The sequence below is a fragment of the Saccopteryx bilineata genome, chromosome 3, assembly GCF_036850765.1.
Source record: "Saccopteryx bilineata isolate mSacBil1 chromosome 3, mSacBil1_pri_phased_curated, whole genome shotgun sequence".
In the NCBI taxonomy this organism is placed as follows: Eukaryota; Metazoa; Chordata; class Mammalia; order Chiroptera; family Emballonuridae; genus Saccopteryx; species Saccopteryx bilineata.
The window spans coordinates 139,113,522-139,128,790 of record NC_089492.1 but is presented as its reverse complement, the minus strand read 5'-3'; the positions used below and the strand labels follow the sequence as shown (position 1 = coordinate 139,128,790).

Genomic DNA, 15,269 nt, shown 5'->3' with positions numbered 1-15,269 from the left:
TAGTAAATCATGCTATTTTATATATAAGTAGCATGCTCCACAGAAGGAGTAGCTATGTATTCATAAAATTTCCACTTAATTATCTAGGTTAATAAGAGGTAAAATGTTGGCCCTGACCTGTTGGCTCAGGGGAAGAGCATCGGCCCAGCATGTGGAAGTCACAGATTTGATTCCCAGCCAGGGTACACAAGAGAATCACCCATCTGTTTCCCCACCCTTCCCCCTCTCCTTTCTTTCTGTCTCTCTTTCATTCCCACAGCTAGCTCCTTTGGAGCAAAGTTAGCCCAGGCACTGAGGATGGCTTCATGGATTCCACCTCAGGCACTAGAATGGCTCTGATTGCAACAGAGCAATGCCCATATGGGCCGAGCATCACCCTTGGTGGATGTGCCGGGTGGATCCCCATCGGGAGCATGCGGGAGTCTGTCTGCCTGCCCCCCTCCCCCACTTCTCTCTTCAGAAAAAAAAAGAGGTAAAATATTATGAGTATTATGCGTAAATAAATATACCACTATTTTTTCAGTATTTGGGGATTTAGACAGTTTCTGTATTCATGATCTTATAACAGTAGGCTTAATGATGTTATGAAATCATCAAGAGGCTGATAGCAAGTCTAGAGGAAAGAAAGATTAAGAATATTCTATACATTGCAAAATATCTACATTTAGTTATTTTAATCTTAAATGTTAGTGGTTAAAGGTTCTTAAAATTGACTGCATCAACATTTTCCTTTCTGTATACACACATTGCTTCTTCCATAAGAAGCAGAGACCAATTTCACTAGTCTTGGATCAGGGATGGCCTGAGGGGTTTGCTTATGAATAGAATGTAGTAGGCATTCTGGGACTCCTGAGCTGAGCTCATAATTGCAGCTTCCTCTGGGGTCTCATGGAGCACTCATGGGGAACACTCCATCTGGAGCACAGTCAGCACAGTTGGGAGATGCCCTAGCCTCCTAGAGAAGCAATGTAAAAGCACTCCAGCCCCAGCCACCATTTCATGACAATGGCATCAACAGACCTGGAGAGAGAACCACCTGGCTGAGCTCAGCCAATCCAGAAAACCACAAAAGAGAATAAATTTATTGCTTTAAGTCATTCTGTTTTGAGTGGTAATTTTTTATGTAACAATAGATAACTGAAAAAGTTTGGTATGGATAGTAAGTATATAATAAGTTTAAAAACTAAAATAAAATTCTCCAAAATGAAGGGAAAATTGCACCTGGGCTCAGATTCTGATACCAAGTATTTAATGATTTGGAGATCAGAAACATATTCTATGGTCCTATTTCTACATCTTTCAAGTGAAATAGTGAGATATTAAAAGAAATGGCAGTTCAAACATACTGGAGAGAGACTTGACTCAGGGTAGTGAACACACAATGAAATGTACAGACAATTTATTGTAGAATTGTGCACCTGAAACCTCTATAATATTATTAACAAATGTCACTCCAATAAATTCAATAAAAAATAAAATGGACATGTATGGCCCTGTGACAGAATTCTATCTGCCTTGTAGTGAAGGTGAATAAATGTCTCATGGACTCTGGGCACAAAGTATAGAGTAAATCATCCAACAATTAGTTTAGGAGGACAGAAATTATCACTAGGAGCCAATACAAGTTGTCAATGACCATAACCTACTAAAACCGACTTATGTGAATATCAAACAAGATTTTTTTTTTTTTTTTTATTTTTCTGAAGCTGGAAACTGGGAGAGACAGTCAGACAGACTCCCGCATGTGCCCGACCGGGATCCACCAGGCATGCCTACCAGGGGCGACGCTCTGCCCACCAGGGGGCAATACTCTGCCCCTCCGGGGCGTCGCTCTGCCGCGACCAGAGCCACTCCAGCGCCTGGGGCAGAGGCCAAGGAACCATCCCCAGCACCCGTGCCATCTTTGCTCCAATGGAGCCTTGGCTGCGGGAGGGGAAGAGAGAGACAGAGAGGAAGGGGGGGGGGTGGAGAAGAAATGGGCGCTTCTCCTATGTGCCCTGGCCGGGAATCGAACCCTGGACTTCTTCACACCAGGCCGACACTCTACCTCTGAGCCAACCGGCCAGGGCCAAACAAGATTTTTTAGGCTGGTAAGCATTTGTAGATATGATTCATCTGATAACATTTGAGTCTTTCAAAACCTTGCTGGATTTCACTATAGCTTTTGCCTAATTACTTATATTTCTGCTGGGCCCTTCTCTTTCATCAACAATTCCTTAGAAGTATTTTTAATCTTGTAGCATTCTTTCTTAGACTCTAATCCCATGTTATTGGTTGCATCACTTTCTTCTCCCTGCCCCCTGGTCCTGGTTCCCTCTGCATGGAATGCCCAGGCCTGCTCTTCTCACCGTGACCTAAGTTTCAGTTGGTGCCTTGATCTACACTCTGCATTCTACTGTTTGCTTGCTTAATAGTTTAGAACTGGAGCCCAGATCACTCACCTGGTGGCCTAGTTCTTGCCAATTTAATCGATAAAATGGCTGGGTCTTGTGCTCAGTATTTCCAACCACTCTGCAGAGACATGTCTTAATAGTCCTAGATCATGATACTGTTCTGGTTGATTATATAAAGTATATATACTTTATACTACTTATTGCTCTCTTACTTTTGTTGTATAACCAGAATTCAGGCTTGTATGAAAATGCCAAAGTTTATCACCTGTGTTATTCTTTACCTTGAAATACCTATTTGCCTTGCTGTGTATAATTCTGTGTCTGAGCTGGGTTTTCAGTTTCCTCTGGGATATGGAGCTCTTCTGCTCACATGTAGCCACCTATTATTGGGTGCCTCACATTCTGAGACTGTGATGACAAAGTCAATGTGAATCTATAGAAACATGAGGATCCCCAGAAAAGAGCTTCTACTTTACATTGCATCAATGTTTTATATCTAGTAATTCTAGATTTTAGTTGGTGTTTACCTCCCCCTCCCAGTAGTGGTTTTTTTTTCTCTCTCTCTCCCTTTTTTTTTTTTTTTTTTTTTGAAAATGTGACCATTCACCAGACAGCTAAGCAATGAAGACTCTATTGTCATTTGAAAGAGCTGGTACAACAGAATGCAGGAGAAAAAAAGAACAAAAAGAGGCCAATCATTGGTTATTGATGTTTTTGAGATAAAAAGCCTTGAACTTTTGGAGCTTTTTACATTTAGGCCTTAGGCTTTAAAGTTCATTGAAGAAGATAAATTTATTCAAAGGCTTTTATTTTTCTATTGGCCTTGAGAACTTTTACAATCCTTTAGAGGAGAAAAGGATGATAGAACCAGTTGTGTATTCCTCTTATAAGAAATCTAATAACAGCAGGAGTTTGGGATACACCTACCAGCAGAGCGCAGGAAAATATGACTTCTGTGTCCCCCAGTGCTCAAATGTTACCTGAGGATAGTAGCAGCAGAAATGTTTGTATGAATTGTCATGCACGCACAATTTTTGTAAAACTACGTAATTAGTGCATCAAGAAATCTTTCTACAAAAGAACAGACATGTGTGAAGAAATCTCCAAAGTGATAGAGGTAGTAGAGAGATACGAAAATATTTAGAGTTCACTAGCTCAGTTTTCAAAAACATTTATTATGTGCCTAATCTGAGTGCAAGACAGAACTTTGTTTCTTATAAGTCCATGATTTAATTATGAATTCTAATTAATATGCATTTTATTTGTAGTTCAGTTTGCACATTGTTTTTAAGACTATGACAAAATTATGACAAAAAAGGGAAATTGGCATGAGTGTACTGAAATTATAACCAGGACAGTTAGGCATGAAAAATAAATATATGCGCTCTGGCCAGATAGCTCAGTTGGTTAGAACATCGACCCAGAGTGCAAAGGTTGCTGGTTTGATCCCTGGTCAGGACAAATACAGGAACAGATGTTCCTGTTTCTCTCTCCTGCTCTCACCCTTCCTTTCACTAAAAAAAAAAAAAAAAAAAAAAAAAAAAAAAAAAAAAAAAAAAAAAAAAAAAATCAATAATAAATAAAAAAATACATGCATCTAGACTGGAGAGGAAGAAGCAATTTTTCTCAATTTGTCAGTGACATGAACTGGCATATAGGAAATTCTAAGAAATTCACACCAAAAAATATCTTTGAAATAATAAATGAGTTTAATATTGCTGTAGAATAGAAAATCAATGTTTAGAAAATTAATTGTATTTCTATACAATAACAATAAAAATCTGAAAATTAAATTAAAAAGTAATTTACAATATAGTTAGAAAACTTAGGAACCTAACAACATAAGTACAATATTTGCATTCTGAAAACTATAAAATATTTTTTAAAGAAATATGAATATATCCCATATTCATCAGAAAACTTAATACTAAAAATGGTAATACTTCCCAAATTGATCTGCAGATTCAATGCAATTTCTTTCAAAACTCCAGGTGCCTTTTTTCTTGCAGAAATTGACAAGCTAATCCTAAAATTGCTAGAGAAATGCAAGGAATCCAGAGTAGCTATAATAATCTCTAAAAAAAACAAACATGGAGGATTCATACTTCTCAGTTTCAAAACTTACTACAGAGCTACAGTATTCAAGACAAGTGGTACAGGCAGAAGGAAAGACACGTAAATCAACAGAACTGAGATTCCAAAAATAAAAGCTTAGTTTAAGGGCCAACTAATATTCTACACAGGTGCCAAGACTATTTAGTGAGAAAAAGAATAGACTTTTTTGATACTTTAATATGGGGACCCTTGCACACATGGTGAATGTTCCTAACATCTGCCAGAGGTTTTGTAAGAAGTGTGGTAAGTAATACAGTACAAGAAGGGCAAGGATTCTCTGTATGCAAAGCAGCACTATGACAGGAAGCAGAGTGGCTATGGTGGGAAGACTAAGCTGATTTTCCTCAGAAAGGCTAAAACTACAAAGAAGATTGTGCTGAAGCCTGAATGTGTCGATCCCAATTGTAGATCTAAGGGAATGTTGGCTATTAAGAGATTGCGAGCATTTTGAGCTGGGAAGAGATAAGTAGAGAAAGGGTTACATGATCCAGTTCTAAGCTTCATAATTTGTTTTATTATAAAACAATAAAATATTCAGGATAAACAATAAAGAACAAAAGAATGACTTTTAAACAAATGTTGCAGGGATGACCACATATCTACAAAAGAAAGAATACATATTGCTTGTATTTTGTGTAAAAAATGCACTCAAGCCTGACCAGGCGATGGTGCAGTGGATAGCACGTTGGACTAGGACACGGAGGATGCAGGTTCGAAATCCCCAGGTCATCAGTTTGAGCACAGGCTCATCTGGTTTGAGCAAGGCTCACCAGCTTGAGGCCAAGATTGCTGGCTTGAGCAAGGGGTCACTTGGTCTGCTGTAGTCTCCTGGTCAAGGCACATCTGTGAAGGCAATCAATGAACAACTAAGGTGCCACAACAAAGAGTTGATGCTTCTCATCTCTCTCCCTTCCTGTCTGTCAGTCCCTCTCTCTGACTCTCTCTCTCTGTCTCTGTCCAAAAAAAAAAAAAAAAAAAAAAAGTACTCAAATTTATGTGACATTTTTAAGAAAAATTACTAAACTCATATTTTCTGGAGTTTAATAGCAAGAAAAAAATATACAAGTGAAACTAAAATTTTCTGAACTTCAGAAAATAATATCTCTACTATAAGAAATATTAGTTCTTTAAAAATTCCCCTAAGGTATATGTAGAAAACCGATGGCTGTAGGAACCAATCCAGCCTTCAAATACGTTGAGTTTCAGTTGTTTTTGTTGTTGTTGATTTTTAGTCTGCCTAGTATAGGCATACAATTCAAATTTAGATTTGAATTAGTTGTCAAAATTTTAAAATAAGAAAGTTTCTCATAAAAATCTGCAGTTTCATAAATCAGAAGGTCTGGTGATTTCAACCCACTGTCCTGCATGGAAGGAGCTTGCAGGAGCCGAGGAGCAGCAGTTTCTTTAAATGGGACATGTGTTCTCCTTTAGCACAGCCCTCAACGTCTCTTTTTCCCCCCCAGCACCATAGAGGGATGTTAGTTGCTAGTTGCCATTTATCATCTTAAGCATTTCTGGTTTTATTGATTCAATTAGCCCTTGTGTCCCCAGCTCTTTTAGTTGCCATGTTGATACTGACCCAACTGTTCTTAGCATTTGTTTTGCTACTGTTGTCTTCTGTATCACTGTTGTCAAGAATCACCAAATGGTTGGTTATTAAATCTCTGTTGCTCCAGTTCTCTGCTCTGTACAGAATGATGTTATGTCAGAGGATGTCAACCAAATTTGGTATGACTTTATAGTGCCCAATGTCTTGTGACCTCACTCCCTTTAATGTCCTGAAGCTAACCTAGGCACACCCATGGCCACTGAATCTTCTCTTTCTGAGGTGAGCTAAGCTATATCCCTCTAGGTCCTGGGCCATTTGGTACCGGTCCACACAGAAAGAATAAATAACTTACATTATTTCCGTTTTATTTATATTTAAGTCTGAACGATGTTTTATTTTTAAAAAATGATGTTACATCCATCTAAGACTCACTCTTGATGCTTGTCTCGTAAATTCGACAATTATATTTTAAAATACCACAGTTTTTACGCCGGTCGCATAATTTTATTTTGTGCATTTATCTGTCCCACCCTAAAGGCCGGTCCGTGAAAATATTTTCTGACATTAAACTGGTCCGTGGCCCAAAAAAGGTTGGGAACCACTGCTCTAGGAGACTTCACATGACATAAGGGTACTAAGGTATTCTAAATGCTAAGCCATCTACCCCAAATTCCTCTACCTTATCTTCAGCAAAGTAATACTTTTCTCTCAGTAGCATCTCAAACAACAACTCTTCTAGAAATGTTATTCATAATCTTCATTCGCATGCCATCCAATTCTTAATCTTGTGTATCATTATCAGGGTAATTTAGATACAAATAACAGAAAATCCACTCCAAACTCGATTAAAAACTAAGCAATTATATTGGCTTATATAAAACTGCAGGGTAGGTGGATGGATTCGGTGACCCAGTTTTGTTTCTGTTGTTGTTTTTTCGTTCCTTAAACTATCATCCTCTTTTTACTTTGACTTTGTCCTAAGGATTTACTCCTTATGGTGGAATAGCTGTGGAAGTTACTGGTTTCACCTCCACCTACCATGATATCTATTTTTAAAAAATGAGCACTTAAAAGTTTGAAAATATTTTCCCCAAAATACCCAACAAATTTTCACTGTTCTCATAGCCTAAGGTTGAGATGCATAGCTATTTCTTAAAAAAAAAAAAAAAAAAAAAAGGTTGAGGCTAGAGGAATGTCATATCCTTGTTATTTCATCTAAGTCCTTAAGTCAATTGCTGTGGGAAGGGAGTAGAAATTATTCTTCTTTTTATAATAACCACCTGGAGTTTGAAATGGACAGTTTCCTCTGACCACATGGATTTTATAAAAAGAATGGAAATCTAAATAAAAGTATTCATGATGTAAGGAGAGAAGGGGAGACTAATACATAGTAAGCACTCAGTAATAGTCACTACAATCGAATATTTTAGCCACCACATATATACCCATACCTTTCTTCCTTTATATATTTAGTGAGAGTGACATGCCCTGAGGACACAACCCAAGATTTATCCAGGTCCAGATGTTGCTCTTGCTGGTTTGCTGACAGTATTCACCCCAGCACATTATGATCGTCAGGTGGATGCCCTTAAACAAATAAACAACAAATAAAAGAGAATAAACCTCTATAGAGAAAGGGGATGAGTAAGGTAAGTAACACTGGTGTCACAGGGTGACAGTAGTCATCGTGTCCACTTGGACACAAATATCAAGAACCTATGACCTGCAAGAAAAGTAAGATCCTTGATCACCCAAATTGACAGTACCCATTTTCACTTTTAGGATGGGTCTTATTTGTTCTTTTTTTTTTCTTAGCCATATTTAAGATGGACATTGGAGGGTATGTCTTTTCTAGTGGTAGTGTGGCATTTGCAAACCAGTCCCAGCTGGTACAAATTTTTTTTTTCTTTTTCTTTCTTTTTTTTTTTTTTTTTTTTTGTATTTTTCTGAAGCTGGAAACGGGGAGAGACAGACAGACTCCCGCATGAGCCCGACCGGGATCCACCCGGCACGCCCACCAGGGGCGACGCTCTGCCCACCAGGGGGCGATGCTCTGCCCCTCCGGGGTGTCGCTCTGCCGCGACCAGAGCCACTCTATCCCCTGGGGCAGAGGCCAAGGAGCCATCCCCAGCGCCCGGGCCATCTTTGCTCCAATGGAGCCTTGGCTGCGGGAGGGGAAGAGAGAGACAGAGAGGAAGGGGGGGGGGTGGAGAAGCAAATGGGTGCTTCTCCTATGTGCCCTGGCCGGGAATCGAACCCGGGTCCCCCGCACGCCAGGCCGACGCTCTACCGCTGAGCCAACCGGCCAGGGCCAAATTTGAGGGCTGGTATTATTCTGGGTTTGAGTAATCCGACAGTTTAAAGCCAGGCTTGGACTTTTGTTTTCGTAGTACAGATTCTTTTAAAAGTTAGTAGTTTTTGAAAAGTTAGTAGTTTCCCAAATTTGCAAGCCTGGTAACTACACACGGTAGTTTATCTGGTCAACGCCTGATTCTGATAATTTTGTTCTCTTAACAACTGACATCTGTGCGTTGCACATTCCCTTGGAAATTAAATGGCATCTTCATCTTGATCTCTGTCTCAGAACAATAAAAAATAAATAAATTTTAGGTGAAACAGCACCAAAACTTTCATAATTTCCCCAGATTAAACCCCATCTGCACCTTCTCATGACAGAATTAATCATTTCTTTGCAAAAATGCTTAGCAGAGCCTAACCTGTGGTGGCGCAGTAGATAACGTGTAGACCTGGAATGCTGAGGTTGCTGGTCTGAAACCCTGGGCTTGCCTGGTCAAGGCACATATGGGAGTTGATGCTTCCTGCTCCTCTGCCCCTCTCTCTCTCTCTCTCTCTCTCTCTCTCTCTCTCTCTCTCCCCCTTCTCTAAAAAAATGAATAAATAAAATCTTTTTAAAAAATGTTTAGAAGAATTTGCTTGGAAGAGAACTGAGAACTTAGGCTTATTTTGTTCCAATCTTGTCACCTAATTGGTCTCCCATTATCCTGCTCTGTGAGAAAAAAAAAAAACCCTTAGCTTGGGAATAGAGACTTGGCATTCTCAACCTTATAAACTCCTTATTGGTGGATTTGAAATAATTTACATTTAAATCCTTGGAGAGAAAAGAATAATATTTTCTTCCACTCTTTTTCTTCCTTATTTTCATAAAGTTCAATTTAAAGTAAGCCATTATCTACCTTGTGACTTTTCTAATGGTTGGCAATCTCATCAAACATACTTTGAACTCCCTATCTTTTCTTCTCAATCACCCTATATTTCACCCTCTGTAAATACAGGGTCTTTGCTTATTGTGGGAGAGGAGTCATTTTAATCAACTCTTCTATAACATAACAAAAATCAACACCTTTCTAGTCCAGGAGGAAGGGATTTCTTTCACGGACATCCTTCTGCTTTGACTCAGGAACACACACTCAGTATCAAGTTTTGTATCAGCAAGAATTACTATAGTTGCAAGTAACAGAAAGTTCAGGTCAAATTACCTTAAATAATAATAAAAAATCAGATCACATAACTCAAAGTCCAAAATTAGGATGAGCTTGGTAAAATCACCATGTCTTGCCTAGACTGATACAGTATCGTGCCACCTGTGTTTATGCTTCTGAGCGAGTTCCCTAAGTCAGTTTTCCTTATAGTAGTTACAGTGATCTGTTTATAATTAAAGTAAAATACTTTAATGACTTCTCATCGAACTAAGAATAACATCCTTAATCTTTTATTTAGCCTCAGAATCTCTATGTAGTAGTGTGGACCTCTAGATCCGTCCAGCTTTATTCCCTGTTGTTTTTCTCTAATTTACACCACTCCTGCTGTACTATTCCATTTTGATGCTCTTTTAATGTTATAAGCTCATTCCTAACTCATAACTCTGACATTTGCCACTTCTTATGCCTAGAATTCTTCTACATAGAGCCTTGTAAACATCATCTATTGTATTTATCAGGGTTCTTTAGAGGAACATAACCAATAAGATTAACAGAGAGAGAGAGAAAGAGAGAGATGATAGATAGATAGATAGATAGATAGATAGATAGATAGATAGATATAGATATCATAGATATAGATATCATAGATATAGATATCATAGATATAGATATAGATATATACGGAATATAAACAATATTTCTTAGGTAGTCCGTGCTTAACAAACTTGAGTCAGATTTTTATTCACTTGATGGAATTAAACACAAAGTCTTCTTACCAAGACAAGTTGATTTATACACAGAAATATAATAGTTGCTAGACTGTGCTAAATCATAATGGCTGCACTATGTATTTGCCTATTGTCCCTTACCTCTACCTCTTCTGCTTTGAAATCTGGGGATAAGAAATGACATTCCTTAGCCTCCTTCCTAGCTGACCTCTACTTAGTTTTTTCAAAAAAGACACAAGCAGAGAGTCAGAGAGTTGGAAGAACAGAGAGAACAGAGAAGCTATTGTTCTTTTCTCTTATTCTCCTTCTGACAGTACTTTCCAACTATTGTATCCTTTCCATCCAGTTTCAGCTTCAATGAGCCCTCTTCTATGTTTTTTCCTGCAGGCTCCTTTCCTATGGATTCAGTGCTGTCTAGACATTACCCTGACATGAAAGCAGTGAGTGTTCTTCTGAACTCGAATGACACCATCCTGTTTCCTTTGTTCTCCAAGGACTAGACGGAGTAACCGTTTACTAATCTTTGGCATGCCTCATTCCCTCCCCTTTTAAAAATTTCTCTCAGACTTTCTAATAAATGTGTAATAATATTCCTGAATTAGATCCCTAAATTAAAGTCAACTGTTTGAAATCATTTTGGGAGAGTCCCCCAAAAAAGGACTTAAAAGGTGAAATTCTTGGATGGGGTAACTTATAAAACTTGAACACAATGACGACCTCACTACCGCTGGAAAATAGGTTACTTCTAATGGAAAACCAAGTAGTTAGGTTGCATTCAACTGCTATGGTAGTAATCATGACTACAAAGGATGTAAGCAAGGTTTTTTGCTTATAGAAAGAAATTGACAAATCCAGGACTATAATCTCTCAGTTCAAGACAGGTCAGAGACTCACAGTTTTATTGTGTGCCTAAAATGATCTCTTAATTATTATAGCTGCAGGGAAGATCCCAATCCCATCTGACATCTAAAAGTGAAAATTAAAGCATTACAATGTAAGTTGAATTCATTTCCTCACCAAGTATAGAATGAGACATTTAGAATACATTATCCTGTGTGAAATTTAGAGCATTACTTGGGAAAGAATGAAACTCTGGGGCTTGACATAGCAACATCTGGTAGACATGAATTAAGTTGATGACCAGAAGCGGATTTAATGGCTGGTGCATCAGGCGCACACCCTGGGCCCTGACTTCTGAAGGGCCCCGCAAAACCCAACTTTATACTTTTTTCTAATGACACCAAGTTTGGTCTCATATGTACAATTTTAACATTAATAGTACACAATATTTTTTATTTATTTAAAAATATGGTTAATATGTATTTTTATTTTTCCATTTCTTTCTTTTTTTAATATCCTCAATATTTTCTTCTGTGCCCGGGGCCTCAGTCAACCTTAATCCGCCTTTGCTGATGACCACAAATCCTTGAATTTCCATTGCTAGCAGAAGTAATCTTCCAAAACAAAGGCTACTGGGTTTTTTGTTTGGTTGTTTTTTTTTGATGATACTGTTGTAACCACCCATAAAGAGGTTGCTTTGCAAGTGGATTCTATTCCTAAGACTGCTCTCCAAAATGCTATATTGTTTTCAGACCTACAAATTGAGTCAGATTTTGGCATAATTCAGGGGACAAGTGCAAAGTCTTATCTATGGAAACATGACTTATACATAAAAATAATTATACGATTATTCTTTTTCACTTATGTGAACTTACACTTGGGGAATTTGTGTTGGAATAGATTGTAAGAATTTTACAATGAAGGGTGATTTACAGAGATTCTGTATTTAATATACTTTCTAAAGCAGAAAGACGTGGCTCTACTGTGGCTTGTACTGTATTCAATGTACAGTGTACAATGTACAATGTTTTGAGTGTACGACTTCCTTGGCCTAATGAAAAAATATTTCAAGGCTTAGTGAAGTAGAAACAACAGAGTGTACTTATTATTTGTAACTTAGTCTCCCCCTAATACGTTTCCCAGATATGCCCTAAGAATACTCTCTTTATTCAGGGGAACACATTAGTGAAGGAAGTTCCCAAACGCTCTGTGGTTCAGGGGTTAGATACAAGTATAGATGACACAAGACTGATTTTGAGCTGCTAATGGTGGGTTAATTATACTTTTTTTTCTCTTTTTTAAGCTATTTTTAGAATTATTCATAATAAAATTTTTGTCATGCCTATCTTTGGTGGCTGGGATGACGCTGCAAGAAGCCAACTTTGAAATAGGCTCTCTGATTTCAGTGGAAATGATGGGATTTTTAAATGGCAGAAGTTCATTGCAGTGTGTGGCTCTAAGAGAAAAGACATACACAATGGCCTGGCCTGTGGATGTCACAGAGAAAGCAGTTTCCTCACCTCTCCAGTACTTGACTCGTTGGCTCATGTTCAAAGTAGCACAGAGATTCTGGGGTCCAACAATATGGACCCTTTCTTATCAAAGCTATTTGACTGCTATCTTTGCGATGGCCCAGGAGCCAACAGCAGAAGTCAAACTTCGACCCTGATGGCACCGTTCCACAGGCAAATCAACCAGCCAACCACCTGGTATCAGATGGATTGCTTTGGTCTTCTTCCAACTTGAAACAGTAAATGATTTTGTGCTTACTGGAACTGAAACTTCTCTGGATATGGCTTTGCTTTTCCTGCTTTCAGTGCCCCTTTCAGCACCAACATCAGAAGACTTTTAGACTGCCTTATTCACTATCAAGATATTCCAGACAATATTGCTTCTGATGAAACAACTTATTACAAAGAGGAAGAAGGGCAGTGATGGGGTTATAGAAGTCACTGATCTTACTATTTACTTCTTGAATCAGAAGCAGTTGCCTTGATGGAAACAGAATGTCTTCCCGAAATATTAGATACAATATAAGCTGAGTTTTGAAGTGTTACAGCTTCTAGTAGAAAGCATCTATAATATTGTTTTACCAAAAATTTATTCGTTAGGGAGAGAAATGAACCACTAACTAACTTTATTTTTTTCTGTGCACATAACTTTGGGCTCTGCCAGTTGAGAAATCTTATTTCCATAATGAATACTGTTTTAACCAGGATACATAATTCTTTCACTGAAATGGAAGGCAAGTCTACCACCTGGTCATTGTGGGCTTTTCATTCCATTGAAACAACAAATAAGGAGTTGCTGTGATTTCTGAAGTGAGTCATCCTGATGATCAAAGAGAAGTTGGATTACTGCTCTATAGAGGAGACTGGCAGCACTATATCTGGAACCAATGAGGTTTCCTGGAGTGTCTTCTAGTACTATTTTTTTAAATTAGTGGTAGTCTAGACAAGCCAAAGAGACCTCCAAGGACTCCATCCCTCAGGAGTGAAGATTTGGCTCATCATCACCAGGTAAAGGGCCATATTAGCTGAAAGCCTGGATGAGGGAAAAGTAAATATAGAATGAATAGTAAATAATAGAAATTATTTATGTGGGAGGAGAGAGAGAGAGGAGACAGAGAAAAGAGAGAAAATTTTAGAATATAGCATATATATATGTACATTTAAATGTTAACTAATTTTCTCTTCTCTTTAAAATAAGGACTAGTGATAGGCTTGATTTATAATTTAATTTTTTTGACAGGAAGGGAGATAGTGAGGCAGACTCCCACATGAGCCCCAACTGGGATCCACCTGGCAACCCCATATGGAGTGGATGTTCAAGTACTGAGCTATTTTTAGTACCTGAGGCTGATGCACTCCAACAGAACTATCCTCAACACCCAAGGCCATGCTCGAACCAATCAAGCCAGTGGCTGCAGGAGGGGGAGAGGAAGGAGTAGAGAGAAGGAGGGAAAAGAAGATGGTTGCTTCTCCTGTGTGCCCTGACCAGGAATCAAACCTGGATGCTCATACATCAGGTCAATGCTCCATGCACTGAGCCACTGGTCAGGGCTACAATTTAATCTTTAGAGGATAAAATATCCAAATGAACTTGTGACTTAGAATTAAAAATTACAAATCAATATGTAAGTGATAGGACTTTGTGTTTGATTTATTTTGGGGAAAATGTGGGAATATTTTTCTAGTGACTACAAAGAGTAGTTCTTGATAAGGAGAAGCATCACATTATGTCATTTTTGTTGTATTAAAACTTAAGATAGGTAAGAAGGATGTATCTGGATTCAGGAAAGATGAAGGGTTGAGTGTGTGATCATTTATTATTTCTTTCATCTTCTTTCACAGAATTCTTTACTATTCTCTATCATCTGGTTGGGGAGAATATATATTAAATTTTCCAGGCTCCAATTCCAACTCGCTTCTTAGATTATACCCACTGGGAAAAGATTAGCAGGCAGAAAGAGGGGAGACACTATTATTATATCCTTATTTCTCTTTCTTTCTGGCAACACTTCTGTTGCTGATGCACTTCTTCAAGGACCGTGCTTTCAATATAGTGCCCATCCCTTTCATGGTTGCAACACTAACTGTGATGGTCTATCCTTGGTGACCCCTACTGCGTCACAGCCTAAGCTCTGATAAAATAGGCCTTCCTGTATGGTCTCTAGCTAGAATGAGTAGATGCTTACTGAAGTTGCTATTCTTTGGATTACTTAATTTTTCTCTTTCTCTTTTCCAATCTTTCCAAGAAATTGTGCAATTTCCTGTATTAAATTTTATTAGTTTGAACTATCCATAGGACTTTATTTTTTCCCAACTGGACCTAGACTGATATAGTTATAAAAGACAGTCATTTCCTTGCTTAATATCCATTTAAAAGCCAAAGAAAAATGGACCTCTCTTTTATTAGCTCTATTTAAAAGAAACATACATCTTGGAAGCTACTGAACACTTCTCTTTTTGTTGCATTCGTGGAAATTCCATCATACTTCAAATCCTAAATCAAATCCTATAGCCAAGGAATGAAATGGGACAATGAGCTTAGGCCTGAACTTCTGAACCAATGCCTGTGACAAAGTTGATGGAATTCACCTTAGACCAGGCCTAGTCTTGGAGCCAGAGGTGAGGCTAGTCTCAGCCTAAAGCACATGGACTGCATGCTGAAGTGTGCAGCTGTTAGAATTAGAATAAAAATG

General features: G+C 38.2%; 1 pseudogene; it reads left to right on the top strand.

Moving 5' to 3' along the window:
* The first annotated feature begins 4,705 nt into the window (after positions 1–4,705).
* LOC136328792 (large ribosomal subunit protein eL42-like) lies at positions 4,706–5,005 on the top strand (annotated as a pseudogene).
* Positions 5,006–15,269: the final 10,264 nt, after the last annotated feature.